The 14,892-nt window shown below is 35.9% G+C and overlaps 1 long non-coding RNA gene across 1 annotated transcript in view; it reads right to left on the minus strand.

Annotated features, from left to right (window-relative positions):
- Positions 1 to 9,149: 9,149 nt before the first annotated feature.
- Positions 9,150 to 14,892, minus strand: part of LOC136826665 (uncharacterized) — a 12,940-nt gene continuing 7,197 nt past the window's right edge. Inside the window, exon 2 of the long non-coding RNA XR_010849682.1 lies at positions 9,150 to 13,414. This is a non-coding gene — a long non-coding RNA (uncharacterized lncRNA). The remainder of the gene's footprint in view (positions 13,415 to 14,892) is intronic.

The raw sequence follows: 14,892 nt of genomic DNA on the forward strand, positions 1-14,892 counted from the left end.
GTTCGCAACTGTGCTTCAAACACTGAGACTTAAATCTTGCCACAAGTTTTTACATGATGTCAAAATTTACGGCAAATGCTAAAATATGTCAGAAAATAAGCTTCTGTGACACCCCATTTCCTGGCCCAATTTATGTAAATTTGGTGATGTACGATGGAAAATTTTATATTGCAGAAGATCATTTACCTGGAATAGAGAATTTATTTTTGGGGGGCAGAGTTCGCCATTTTTGCTGTTAGATTCGAGTAACTGAGCCACATGCTGTTTTTTTTTTTAGTAGTTTACATGGAACAGTTTCACCAGCTTATTTCTAGAAATGAATATTATTTATATCATACCAGATGTCAACACTTCTAAAGTAAGTTGATTAGAACATTTGGAAAGTTAAAAGTTATCCTTTTGGCCACGTATATAACAAAACTTTTAATTATATTTCGGACACATGCCGTCGTTTCAAAAGGGGGTACCAGCTTGGGGCTTAAACACCTTCTCCGTCTTAGGATTGATATTTCATTCGTGTCATTGAAATAAAGAAGGGATAAATACCGCGATGTCCAGTTTTAGAAGTCTGTGTGAGAAACCTTACAAAGTTCACAACATCGTCAGCTAGACAAAACTGGGTGTGTGTTAATGTTGCAGGAATGTTTATGAAAGTCTTTGGCCGAAAATGGACAGAAACAAGACATTTAACAAGGCTTTTAACACGGGTAATGTGTAATAATGTGGCCTTTGATATATTGGCAGGTTATAATACTATTGCAAAATACCTTACCAAAAGGCTAGCTGAGATTTGAAGCTGTGAGAGTAACAGACACGTTTAGATCAAATGTTTTCGGGCAGAGGAAAATGTTTCTCATGTATAGGTTACCTTTCTAACGTAAAAAGCTTATTTTATATAGAAATTATTCCCGTAAAAAGTTTGGTTAAGATTTACATGAATCGGACGCCTTAGAGAAGCTAGTCATTTTCGTATAAAAACTGCAGCACACACTAATGTAAATTTTTGAAATGTTTGTCAGTTTATAATGGTTAATGGCTTCAAGTGCTGACAGGTTTCCTCATAAAGTTTTTAGACACAAAATGTTGTATAGACTTGCTGAGTTTTTGTTGGCTCTTAGAACTAGAGATGTATTCTTCTGATGTGAGGTGCCTAAGGAAAGGTGGTATAGTACTATTTGGACCACTTTGTTGCTGAGAGAATATGTGATTAGAGACTTGATTTTATTGCTATGTGGACATTCACATGTATAACAGGTGCAGTCTTTTCATTGCTCCACAATTTGTCTCCGCAGGCCTTCCTGAGTCATGGTACCTTTGAGAGGTCACTAGAATGTCGGCTGATTTTTCCTGGGTTTTATAATGATGTACAACTTACCTTTCTAGATGTCTGTGGAATTGTGCAGAGGTTCTCTCAGAGTTGATATAGCAATGTCATTCAGGAAGCTTACTGATAAGTAGTTTAAGATAAATAAGCCCTTTTTTATGATGTTGGTTTGCGGCTTAAGTCCTTTCTTTGGATTCCTTGGGATTCAAAATGTTATTCCACCACTGTAAAGGTTTGGAATACGGGTAAGATCGAAGTTTGATGTTTTTAAGGTATTGCTGAGAATAAGTTTGGTTAATGTTAGGAGTTGTACTGTTTTTCAGTTTGCAAGAGTAGATATTGGTGTACAGGATTAGGATAGTGATTGTGAAAGATACATCATGTAAAAAAAACTTGCATATGACAATCGACTATGGAATACAGACAGAATTGGTTTTGGGTACTGGTGTTGAACATTTACATAAGGGTTGTGATAACCTGGAATTGTAGTGACACTGGAGCTCAGGGTCCAGGCCTTGCTTGTGATAATCTGGAACGGGTTTTTTTTTTTTTAGTGCCTGATGATAAAACCAGGATTCATCATCATTAGTATCATCTGAATACATGATGGAAAGTTTCAAGCACAGGATATGTATGCTGGTGTTTGAAACAAGTCCAGGAATAAGGAAAAATACTGGTTCAGGATCAATTAGGATTCAGGAAGATTTTACTCCAGGCAGATTTTGGTCTTGGTTTATGATAGTTTTGGTTTTAGAAAGTCTTTTAGTCTGTGATACTTTCACGTTTCACTTTCTGAAGTTCCGAGAAGCTGCTTGTGGCCCTTCTTCTTTCAGGAAGTTTGTCATTGTTTGATACTTTCACTTTTAGAAAGTCAATTGATATGTGAAACGTAGTCTGAGGAAGTCCGATTCTTCATGCTACTTTGCTCTCAGGAAGTCTGCTTTTGATATTTTTTTGCATTCAGGAAGTCCCTTGGTTTGGATTGTACACTATTTTGTTATATTCTCTCTAAAGTAATTCTGGTATAGTTTATGCCATATTTTTATCTAAAATGGCTGCGTGCTGCTTGTACTTTCTTGTAGTTCGTTAGTCTGTGGCTGTTTTGCTTTGAGTAAGTCTGTTAACTTTAATGGTTGTGCCCTTACAGAATACGCTAACTTTGTTATTGGGGCTTTCAAGATGTCTGGGTTTGTGAGTTTCTGCCCCCGGCCCTCCAAAAAAAAAAAAAAAAAAAGGCTTGTTAAAATTTTTGCTCTTAAGTCTGTTGCTTTGTGATTTTTATTGGTAATCTGTTAGTTACAATTAATTTCTTATTCTTGAAAGTCTTGGTAATCGTTATTTTTTTATGTAGAAAATCTGCTAGTTAGTAATTTTTGGCGGCTAGAAAATCTAGTAGTTCTGATTTTGGGGTGCAAGAAAGTCTGTTTGGGAGTTTGCCTTGGCTATGTATAAAGTTTGTTATTTGCTATATTTGCTTTTTTCCTAGAAAATCTGTTAATTTTATGTTTTCTCTGCCAAGAAGCAAATATTCTCGTTTGGGAGAATTTTTTATGAGAATACCCCTTAGTTTGAGAGTTCCTCCTAGGCTTCATGAATCACTTGCTAAAAATATCTCTGTATTTCTTGAATTTTATGCCCAAGAAGTTTTGCCCCATAAGCAGGTCATTTGAATTTTTTTTTTTTTTTTTTTTTTTTTGCTGGCCAGGGCGTCTGTTTGGGAGAGCTTTTGCCAAAAAGGTGAGTTTCTTAGGAGGAGACTGTTAGTTCTACTTAAGTATTTTAGTCGGGGAGTTTTTTGCCTTCAAAATGTGTTAACTGGAAGTGATTATTGTCCATTGTGATAGTTCTTGACAGTTTTTTTGCTTGGAAAGTGTTATCAGTTCGATAGGTGGTTTTCGCATAGTAAGTGATAGTTTAGGTCAATTTTTTGTGAAGAAAGTCTGTCGATTCAAGGGAGGATTTTGTTCTGACGGGAAATTATTAGATTGTGATACTTTTAATTTGAAAATATGTTGGTTTGCAAGTTTTCTAAACAGTATATCAATTTAACTTTTTTTCCTTGGTCAGGAAGTCTTTTAGCAAGTTTTTTTATGAGTGTTTCCATTTAGTTTTTTAGTATTGGTGTAATTTTTTCACAGAAATGGAGTTAATTTGACTACAGGGTTTGTCAGTGTGGGAGCCAGAGTTGATTTTGCCTAAAAAGTTTGTGCTCTTTTCACTTGACATTCCTTGTTCGTCAGTTTTGTGCCCATAAAAGTCTTTTTCTTTTTGATCTAGAGTGTGATTCTTGTATGAGAGAGTCATTTCGATGGAGATCTTTGTTTACAATTTGTTCAGTTGGGAGAGTTTTTTTTTTTTTTACCCAAAAAGTGTGTTTTTCAGGCCGAGAAGGTATGTCAGTTTCGGTGTTTTTTTCCCAATAGAACTCACAAGAAAGAGGTTTAGTATTCTCTTAGAAATTTTGAATATAAAGATGAATACGGCTTCAAGAATAAGACAGACAAAAAGTCAAGATAAAGTGTGTCCTAAAACCTGACAAAAAAAAATTAAGGTTACTGAAACTTGTAGTTTTGTATTAGCATTTTAAAGGCAGGTCTTGATGTACAAGGTCAAAATTAAAAGACAAGCTTTTCATGAAGTTTTCCTTGTCAGTTATTGATTCTTTGGTTGTGATTGTTGCAACGATAGCCCTGTTTTAATGGTCCGCATGAAAAGTCAATGTCCATTATTCTGTAGCCATGTACTAATGATGAATACAAAGTTGCAGTTTTTGGTACCTTGTAGCTTTGTTCTTGTATGTGAAACAGTAATTTTGATATATGCATGTCATGCAATATCAAACAGCAGTTTTCATTTTCAGGCAATTTATAGTCACTGGCCCAATACTGATAAGCAAGGCAAAAATTAATTTTTATTGTCGATAATTTGGTGATCTATATGAAACGATTTTTCTTAAACTTCAGTTCTGCTTTGGTGATCAGTACAAAGCTTCTTTTCAAAGTCCTGTTAAAACTGGAAGTAGAAAGATTGAAGATGACATCCTAACTTCAAAACACCCAAAGGAACGTTCCAGTTAGCAGCTGGACATTTCTCCATAACTACCTGGCTGTGGGGTGGATTTTTGTAAGACGTATCACACAGAACCTAAATTGGCCAGGTGGTCCACGTGTACAGTGAAGGTTGACGTTAGTCCGACCTGCTGCCCTGCTGGGGGAGGAAGAACGGGGCAGGAGGATATTAGCTTTGCACGTCTCTGACCATTTACCCGACTCAATCACTTACATTGAATGGTGTCCGGTCCTATAAGACGAAGTGGTTTTTTGGGGAAGGGCTGGGGTGCCTCAAGGCGCACTTGTTCCACCGAAGGGGTTTGGGTCACTTGTCTGCTTTTGGGATAACGGCATGTGTCTGTATAATCATTTGCTTTTGTTGTAACAAAAGACAAGAGGATGACTTGTATTTTGAAATAAAATAAAATTGATTAGCTTTCGTTTGGTTTATTTGTGAAATTCCTGTAATTCTCTTGTTCAGAAAGACATCTGAGAATATAAATTAATATTCCATAATTTGCAAGTAAATCTTGGAGATGAAAAGATCTTTAAACTGAAAATAGCACCAAATTAAGTACACTACCTCAAACTTTTGAATGAATGAACTGAATTAAAATTCAACAAATTTAGTTCTGTATGACTAGATATTTTGGCGCATGTAATAACAGGCTAATCAATTGAAATTTAAATTGCAGTTAAATTAGAAATATAAATATTTAGCTTAAGTTACGAGAGTGCAGCAAAAATTTTATTCTGAGTTTAAACTAATCAGCAAAAAATGCTGTGAAAATACAGTAAATCGTGTAATTTCAGTAACTATCCATTCAACGAGTTCTGTCAAACTTTGAAAAAAAATAAGGAATTTGAAATCACTTCCTATAGAGGATTCTTACGTCGGATAGGGTGTCACTGGAGCCTATTTTCTGACATATTTTAGCAGTGTACCGTCAGATTTGACATCAAAATGGCAATATTTGTGGTAAATTTGAAGTCTTAATGTTTGTAACACCGTTACGAGCACGACAAAGCTCTAATTTTGCCATCAGTGTTGGCATTTTGATATCAAATTTAACGTCAAAATGGTGGAAGATGCCACGTTAACAGGCTGTGTGAGGCCTTTAAAATGTACTAAGTTATTTTAGGCAACTTTGTCTTGAGACGAATTAAGTCAATTTTCTGTATGAGAATCTCTGGAAATGAGGATAAAATAGTCGTATCAATTAATAATTACAAGAACTAAATTATCCTCTACATCTCTAAGTCAAGAATTCTGCCAGTACAGAGTCAGTGTGAGATGGCCCTATGTTCGAGATGTATTTGTCTCTAGTGTCTTTTGCTTAGTGTTCCTGATCCGTTTTCTATGAGGGTTGACTAAAAGACGCAATTTTTTTAGTTAAGAAGACGTGATAGAAACTCTTTCAGCTTCGAAATCTCAACGAAAACGGTGAGCAGATTGGCACAATATATGTTTACAGCCCGTAGATTTCGCACTGAGTTGTCCATAGAGGAAGTGGACTTTTGAATTTTTTGGCCACTGTTCTCAGACGAAATTCTGGTGATGAAAGTCTACGGGATTTCACGCCATATTTCATTTTACATTACATGACCGCCAAGCATTCGCCTAAGTACGAAATCACAGCCTTAAAAGCGAACGTAAGCAAAGAATTGTCTCAGTGGTAACTTGACCACACCCACCTTGAACTTCTGTACTTACTGTAGGCTCTCTTTGACGTTTGAAAGGGTCTCTATGACATTCCTCGTTAGTGACATAGAAAAATACATCTGGGAAAGCGCAAGGGGAAGTATATGAGACTTTTCCCATCTCGGCCAATCACCCGTCAGCTTAGAAAACAGCCCTTTGGGTCGGCTTCAAAGTTGGTAACCGACTGGCTGTATACCTCCTGCCGGGGGATTTCCTCCTTCGGGCATTGCAGTGCTGGCTCCCAAGGGGCAAAAAAATTTATAGTTTTTTTTATAGTCACGAGTAACCTTCAATATGAAGTAATATTTTTGGATTTAAATAAAAGACTGCGAGGTTATTCGATAGTTTAATTTCCTCTACATGTTCTACACCTCGCTAATACAATGCTTAAGTCATCACCTATGACGTCACAACCTTTAAGATTATACTTGTATGGCAAATACGTCACAACCTATGACGTCAGCGCCGTTCATTCATACGCTTCCACGCAACGGCAGCTCTTTGATGACGTCACTTAGTAATACGTTAAGCTTACCTCTTCGGTAACCAGACTCTAAGTGGACCGTTTCCTATAGATATTAGTAAGTTTTAAATGGCATTTCTATTTTTTCTCTATATCCGTAAGTTTCGTGTCATTTCTTAAAATACCATTACTAACCTGCATTCAATTCTCAGGCTTTACTTTTTGACTTAGTCTACGTGCTCAGTCTGGTACTCTCAAACCTTTCGTTTTGATCTTCAAAACTTGTGACTTTACTAAACAATCTGAGCACTTTCATTTCAGTCATACCTTCTGAGCACTGTTCGATTCAAATTTAATCAACCTTTCTACAGGATAATCTTGTTCAATTCCAAACACTTATGTACCACTTCTAAAAAAGCATCTGTGGCTCTAGTATTTTGCATAACTTATATTACGTCTTTGAACCTGGTATTATTTGAGAGAGAGAGAGAGAGAGAGAGAGAGAGAGAGCAATGAAATATAACGAGAAATATTAGAGAGAGTTTTACCACACTGCAATTAAATATTACTAGAAATGAGAGAGAGAGAGAGAGAGAGAGAGAGAGAGTTTGACCATATTGCAATGAAATATTTCGAGAAACATTAGTGAGAGAGAGCGAGTGAGTTTGACCATACTGCAACGACATACTACGAGAAATATGAGAGAGAAACAACATTCTAAAATATTTTTACAAGTTCACAGACAAATCTACCAATTTACACTGATGCTTTAACGTTGGTGTATGCAGAGACAAAGTGCTCAATTACTGGTCCAAAGCCAAGAATGTAAACCCTGATACATGACCCTACTGACCTGACAACTGAAGACACGTTTCTAGCAGGAGAGTAGAGAGGGAGGGGGGGTCACCTTGAGTATGCCCCATGTACAGGGTGGTGACTGCATCACTGAGTTAAAAGGGAAAGTGTCAAAATAATAAGCTGAGCCACTAATGAAACAAACCCCATTCATTCAACATGAGCAAGATGGCCAACAAAATACCAATATTCCAAATAAGACATGAAACTGCTTACTTAACGAAACAACTAACTGACAGATGGGAAGGTTCCAGTTTCCAAGCACAAAACCATCATGGGAAGGATAATTGTTTAGAATTACAAATATTAAACTAAACAATCAAATTGTAAACCAGTACGGTCACTGGCTTCAAGATCAAGCTTCCACTATAATGTATAAGTCATCTGCAAAAATAAATACCCAAAAGAATAACAAAGAACATGGACAAAAATTTACATACTAAAAATGAAGTAAACACAACTGTGTGCATGGTACTTCAGAGCAGTGTTAGTTTCTCGTGAACTTATGAATTGAACTGAATATAGAATTTAGGCCCAAGGCCAAGCACTGGGGCCTATGAGGTCATTCTGCGCTGAAACGGAAATTGACACAAAGTCTTGAAAGGCGTAATAGGAAAACCTCGCAGTTGCACTACGAATCAATTGTTAGGAGAGGGTGGAAAGTAAGATGGAAGAAAAAGAGTATAAAAGGACGTACAGGAAAAGGAACGAAAAAGTTGCAGCTAGGGGCCAAAGGCACGCTGTAAAGAACCTTAAGTAATGCCTACAGTGCATACGGCACTAACCCCCTACTAAGCCTGAGCTTATGAGAATCAGCATCTATATTACTGCCAGGACGTCCATTCCAAAATATTTTAAGTTACAAGAAATGAAAACATTTTGCTAGTATGCACTATCAAAACAGAAAGTGCATGCTCTTAAAAGGAAGCATTATCCACTCAAAGTTGAGAAAACCAAGCAGGCCTGAAACACATCCCTGAGGGACACCGCTGAGAACATGCCAAAAGTTTTGAATGTTATGTCTAATTTCTATTATAAATTATCTGCATTATTTTGTTGGATTTCAACCAGTTTCAGAATATGGTAGCATTTAAGTGAAAACTTCAATTCTGATGTAAATACTCTTGATACTAAAAGAATAAAAGCACTGCACGACCATGTTTGGCAAAACCAGTGATGATTAGACAATGACGACAAAACCATAGAGTCCTGGTTACTGCTTGAATGCATCGTCCCGGAGTCTATGAACGAACCCATTACTAAATAAGGTAAATTTAAACCTTTAAAAAAGAAAGATTTGTACAAAATACTGTACTCCAACCACAAGACAGAAAAAAATCACTAACAAATCTTCTCAAGAGCTGCATATATCAGCTTACTACAACAAAAACTATAATTTGCAGTTATTACAAAAGAGGTGCACAGCCATATCTTATTGGAGGTATGTCACAAACCAGCTCCAGTCTAGAAAATACATAAAAAATTGTTCGAAAGCCAGGAAGTAACTCTCACCACGGAAGTGGGACTTGCCCAGAGTAGCCTAATTCACAGCCAGAAAGTGCACAAGATCAGAATACAGAGATAATACTTGAGATGCATAAGCTCACAAATGCAACCCAACAAATATTTTCTCTCTCTCCACAGAGGATTTCTTGGTAGTGAAACTTTGCACGACATATTTACTACCTATAAATAAAACACAAGACGTTTTATTTCTTAAAAAAAAAAAAAAGGTATCAAATAAAACATTCACAATTACTGACCCTAAACAATATTCAGTCACATAAACTTTAAAACTAATAAAAATATAATACAGTCTGAATCATTTTACACATTCACTTGATATTACTGCACTAAACAAAGAACATATTTTAATAAAGAGACGTTGATAAATTTGCTGCTGCTCAAAGAAATAATCTTAAAACCTCACACAAAATATTTTTACATACCCTGACCCAATCTTGACAGTTAACAAGAGTGTTTATAGACCATAATCACTGATAAATCACACGAATGATTATGACATATACATACATGGCTGACGTAAACCATCAAAGATGAAATGTAGAGTACATGACTTTATGAAAAACATTAAAAAAATTCGAGTTGTTAGAGCTTAATCATTAGTTGTGTCACTCTTTTTAATTGCAATCATGACACAAAAAACTATACCAATACTAAACTGTGCCTTAAACAAAAAACGAAGAGATAATACAGAAGTGCCAAAAACGAAACAATTTAACATTACAAATGAATACAAAAGTGAAAAAATACTGTACTTAAAATTACTCTTACAAAAAAAAATGAATGACAAAATGCAATATTCCACCACAGAGATAAGGCACCTTTACAATTATGATACACTGTAGTTTAACCAGACCACACGGGGACAATGCTAGACTCTCACCGGGCTTGTCCTACGACAGGTTCTTCAATTATTACAACCTGTATTACTATGAGGCTGATTAGGCAAACCAACAGGACAAAACACTTTACTCTTATGGGACTCACCCGAATGGTTCATTTTTTTAACAGCAAAATTTAAATTTTATCTAATAAACTGCAGCTCTTTAAAAATTGTATAATTGCAAGTTTATAACTGATGAAGATTCTGACAGAATTTTTGTTTCCAAAACTTGACATCTGCTGTTGGCTGAAGTCTGGACAATTATGGAAAATGTGTTTAACTGTCTGTGTTCGCCTCCACTCACTGCATTAAGGGATTGGGTAATGGGCGTTATTTGCTAAATGCTCCCGATTCCAATGAGTGTGACCAATTCAAAGATAGGGTAGAATTACTCCAACATGGAACTACCTGTTTTCATTTGTCATCAGGTTCATGACACCACAAAAATTTGCCATTCATTGTAGGATATGGTTTTGAGAGATGTTAAATATCCACTGATCAGAATTGTGTATAAACACCAAAGCACAACAAATAAGTCAAATAACAAATGAACTATGAAGCGAGACTCATGTCAGCTACTCAACAAAAAAAAATATTCATACATTGTTGGAATTTCTGAAGTTCCAGCGTTTCGACTGCAGGATTAGGAAGATCATTCCACAATTTGGTCGCAAACGGAATAAAACTTCCAGAAAACAGAGTCATCCTGAACCTCCCAGAAGAAAATGCAAGACTTACAGCCAACAGTTTAAATCTTTATGAAAACAATGATCAGTATAAGGAAATATTCTATGCAGCATGTACAATGAACTAATGGAATGACAGTGCCGGAGATTAATACCAAGATCCGAGATAAGAAATTAGAGAGAACTCAGGTTTTTCCAACAATGTCAAGATGTAAGACAGCTGCTGGAAACAATATTCAAAACAATCAACAACAAAAACATTTCCCCAGGATAAACAGGACTCTTCCCTGCTATGTACTACAGACTTTAGAGTAATATTAACAGGTAAAACTTTCTTTGAATGAATACCCAAAATATATATGACGACAAACGTTATGTTTTGGAAACAAATCAGCAGAAGGAATTTTGTCAGAATTTATATGTTTTCAATTAACCCAGTTACAAAATTTTTATAAAGATGTGTGATTTAATAAAATCTAAATCTCTTCGTTAATGGAGACTAATTCTTCAAGCAAGCACTGTAGGACCTAAATAAACTGGCTCAGTGTGTTGGTTAAACTACTTTAATAATAATAATAATAATAATAATAATAATAATAATAATAATAATAATAATAATAATAATAATAATAATAATAATAATAATAATAATAATAACAGACAGGACTCTTAAACTCTTGAAAGACTTTCTAAGTGAATTTGCAATCAAGAATGATAACTAGAATTCTGAATCAAAGCCCCACGTAGTGTGAGAAGATTTTTGGTAATCTGAAAGCATTTTTGTCCTTTTGTTTTATCCTTTATCTAAAATAAATGAAAATTAATCCTAAATAATTCACAGATGGACAGAGAGGATAACAGACTTTCTAATTTTCACCTCAACATTATAATTATGATTCCATTTAACACTATTCAGCATAACTGGCTTTAGTTTCTTCAATGGTAATATGAATGGCAAGAGACCAACTTGGAAATGGCAATGCTTAGTATTCTATGAGAATGAAGTAGAATGGGCGTTGCAAAATAAATACCACATAAAAGAAAATAGCACAAGACAAAGCTCGTGCAGTTGGACAGCACAGTGAGAAGAGGTTAAAGACAAAGGCTAAAAAGTAAAAGGCAGAAAGCAATGAAGTTAGGGTCAAAGGAATGCCAAAGAGAACCTTTAGTACCATCTATAGCAAGCCATGCAAGTTACACTGTAACTGGCACCCTGTGGAACTCCAGACACAGTAGGCCTTGGCTCACTAAAAATCCCATCAACAGCAACTCGCTGCTGCCTACCTTAAGAAAATCCTGAAATGTCCTCAACAATCTCGTGCATTCTTCGATATAGGTTAAGGTTCAGGGCAGAAATAAGACGACTATAAATTCTGGAGAAGAGGCATTTAGGGAATATAAGAAAGGGAAATGGCGAAACAGTGAAGGAAGTGCTTTGAGATTCTTCTGTGAAGAGAAAAAACACGAGCTGGAGAATATTGATATGACAGGGGAATCAACATAGAATCCAACATTGGGAGAGGTTAACAATCTTTCACGTGTAAATAAAGCAGCATGAGAATTTATTGTTAAGGAACTGGACAAGGATGCATGGAAACAAATGCCTATTCAAAATAAGCAGTCATTACAAGCCTTGGCAATAAATATGAATGGCCATTAAATAACAGGATAGAATATCCTATGTGAAATAGATATAATGAAAATAAACTAATACCGAAAAATAAATATACAGCATATAAATGTAAACAAAAAAGGCTGTCACAACAAGGAAATAGTGCAAGGTACTTTAAGACAGAATTATAGAGGAGACGGGACCAGAAGAATGATCGAGAGACTCACAAGAATTATATGTAAAAGTTAAGACCACTCATTACAGTAAGCAAATACAGAGGAGGAGGAAGACTGCTGAAACACTGAGTACTCAAGTATGGGTGATGGAAGAAATGTTAAAAAATCTGCTAAAATTAATGACTACATAAGAAGAAACATGAAAGAAAACAATGAATATGTTGATATATCTCGAGGACAGACTACACAGACAAGCAATCAGATTGGGACTTACAAAGACAAAGGGCACAAGAAGGGCTTACTGAGTAAATGTTGGAACTTCATGATGTGAGAACTTGCATGAATGCTGCGAGAATACACAGATCAGCACAGGGCCCATCACTATTAACCATACTCATAGAGGAAGTTACACAGAAATCAAGAAAGGGAGGCCACTACAAGCTTCTGTATTCAGATGTCCTGTTGTTAGCTGGAGTGAGAGAAAGAAGTCTTACAGAAATATTTGAAAAAATGGAAGGCTGTAATAGGTAGTTAAGGATTGAATATCAAAGTAAGCAAAACTAAGTTTACAATGACGGAAAAGGCAATTATGGGCAAGGCATCGGCTGATACCATATGGGAATTCTGACTGAAAGTGCACTAAGTATAAGACAATGAAGAAGGCTCCTCAGGCATCGAACCTCGGATGAGGAAAACCTAATGTAAGGTTGTGAATGACTATGGGTAAGATGTGGAAAATACAAACGTGGAAGTTACAGGATAAACAGACTTATGACCTTAGAACTGACATGAAGTAAATCCAAGGAGGTGGTAAAATCTGAGCCCCAGAAACAAATAGATGGCACTAAAGATTCTCTTCGGTATCCCTTCAGCCCCAGATGCATTGCTCTCTGCCTTCTCTTAACCAATTCCCTTTAGTCTCTTCTCAGCTGACTAACACCTGCAACTTTTACCTCGTTCATTTTGTAATTTTTATTCAAAACTTAATCACTGAGGAAGTCCACTGAGTCTGGAAATGTGGTTTAGTGGTCGTGTTCAAGTACAATAATGGCCATCTGATTTTCTGCTTAGCTTCAAATCCAATACTATCTTGAAAACTTATAAATTTGAAGGTCACTGATGATGGGGAATCATGTAACCTGTAATCAAAATAATAAGTGTTAATTAAATGCTGTAATCTGGACATTTTTTTTCTACAACAAAATAATGCAATTATCTAAAATGCTCTTGCCTTAACTCACAATCTAACCCGAACCTTTTGTTGTATGGCAATTATTTGAATACAAAATACCTGAGTCCGAATTATTTCGGCATATAAAATAGTTTAAAGACATCTCTAACACCAAAGAAGAACAGATTTGATGTATCTCCACTCTCAGAACACACAAACCTCTTGTTACACTCCTGCCTAATATCTAAAAGGAGCAGTTAGCTGCTCATTCTTAGTTTGGTTTAAATTACCTATATTGTTTAGGGCCAGATTTTTATGGTATTGCATAGTTTCACATTCTTCCCAAGAGGAAACAACCATGAAGGACATCACTTTTCTAAAAGTTATATATGAATATATTCTAATAGAATATATACAGACATTTTACCATTTTACTTCATCTCAATTTGATACAAACCTTTGTCTTATTGTCTGTTACAGATGAATTGTGTTGTTTACGCAGGGTCTTTGGGCAACAAGAATTCAATGTCATCCATTACAAAATGATTTTATTGTAGCAGCAGTTGGCTACTCAAGTTCCTAACATATACAATAGCTGGAGGCACTGTTATTCGTGATTTCTGCTCATCGCTGCAAGCGTACAGTCACTACTGCCATTCTGACAATTAGTTTCCGTGTCATATTAAATCAATATTTATGTGCATTACTTATTATGCATGATCAGTAATCTCTTTATACTGCGCACCAGGTGTCTAAACTCACTCTCTGCACAATGAAAAATATGTAACTTCAATTTACCCACAGAACTTAGGTTATGTAAACAGGAGGTAATAGTCAGTTCCATGAGCTGAAGTAACAACCATGTTCTTTTTATGCTAGCACCATTTATGGGAAGACCGACCAAAATCTTGAATTAGCAAAAAAAAAAAAAAAAAAAAAAGCTTAAATACAGTTGGTAATGGGCAAACCCCTTTCCCTGGCTCTGGGGTCACCTATTCCTTATGTCAAGCCTACCTCTTGAACTTTGGCTACACATCAGATATGTACCAATCAGAAAGGATGTAATGAGGGTGCACTCACAATATACAAGTTACTTATTCATTCCAGTTAGCATATAAGACACCTTGAAGTAAAGCAACCGAGCAGACCTGAACAAGAACTTCAATTTATTGTTGTGGAAGGCTAATACACAGGGTACAGCAAACTCATAGGTTTAAGGACATGGTTATACAGTGACCAGACACATGGGGACACTCAACACAACAGCTAAGTTAACGTAGCCATCACATGCAGCAAAGATAATTGCACACAAAATGCACCAAATATAATGGTAGGGGATGCTGACCACTCCTGACAACCCATAACAGAAAATACAATATACAGTAATACAGAAACAATCAACAGTTTTGTAATGTATACGGTGTACCTCTGGTTGTTCTCAAAGCC

This window comes from Macrobrachium rosenbergii, chromosome 41 (assembly GCF_040412425.1).
Source record: "Macrobrachium rosenbergii isolate ZJJX-2024 chromosome 41, ASM4041242v1, whole genome shotgun sequence".
Classification (NCBI taxonomy): domain Eukaryota; kingdom Metazoa; phylum Arthropoda; class Malacostraca; order Decapoda; family Palaemonidae; genus Macrobrachium; species Macrobrachium rosenbergii.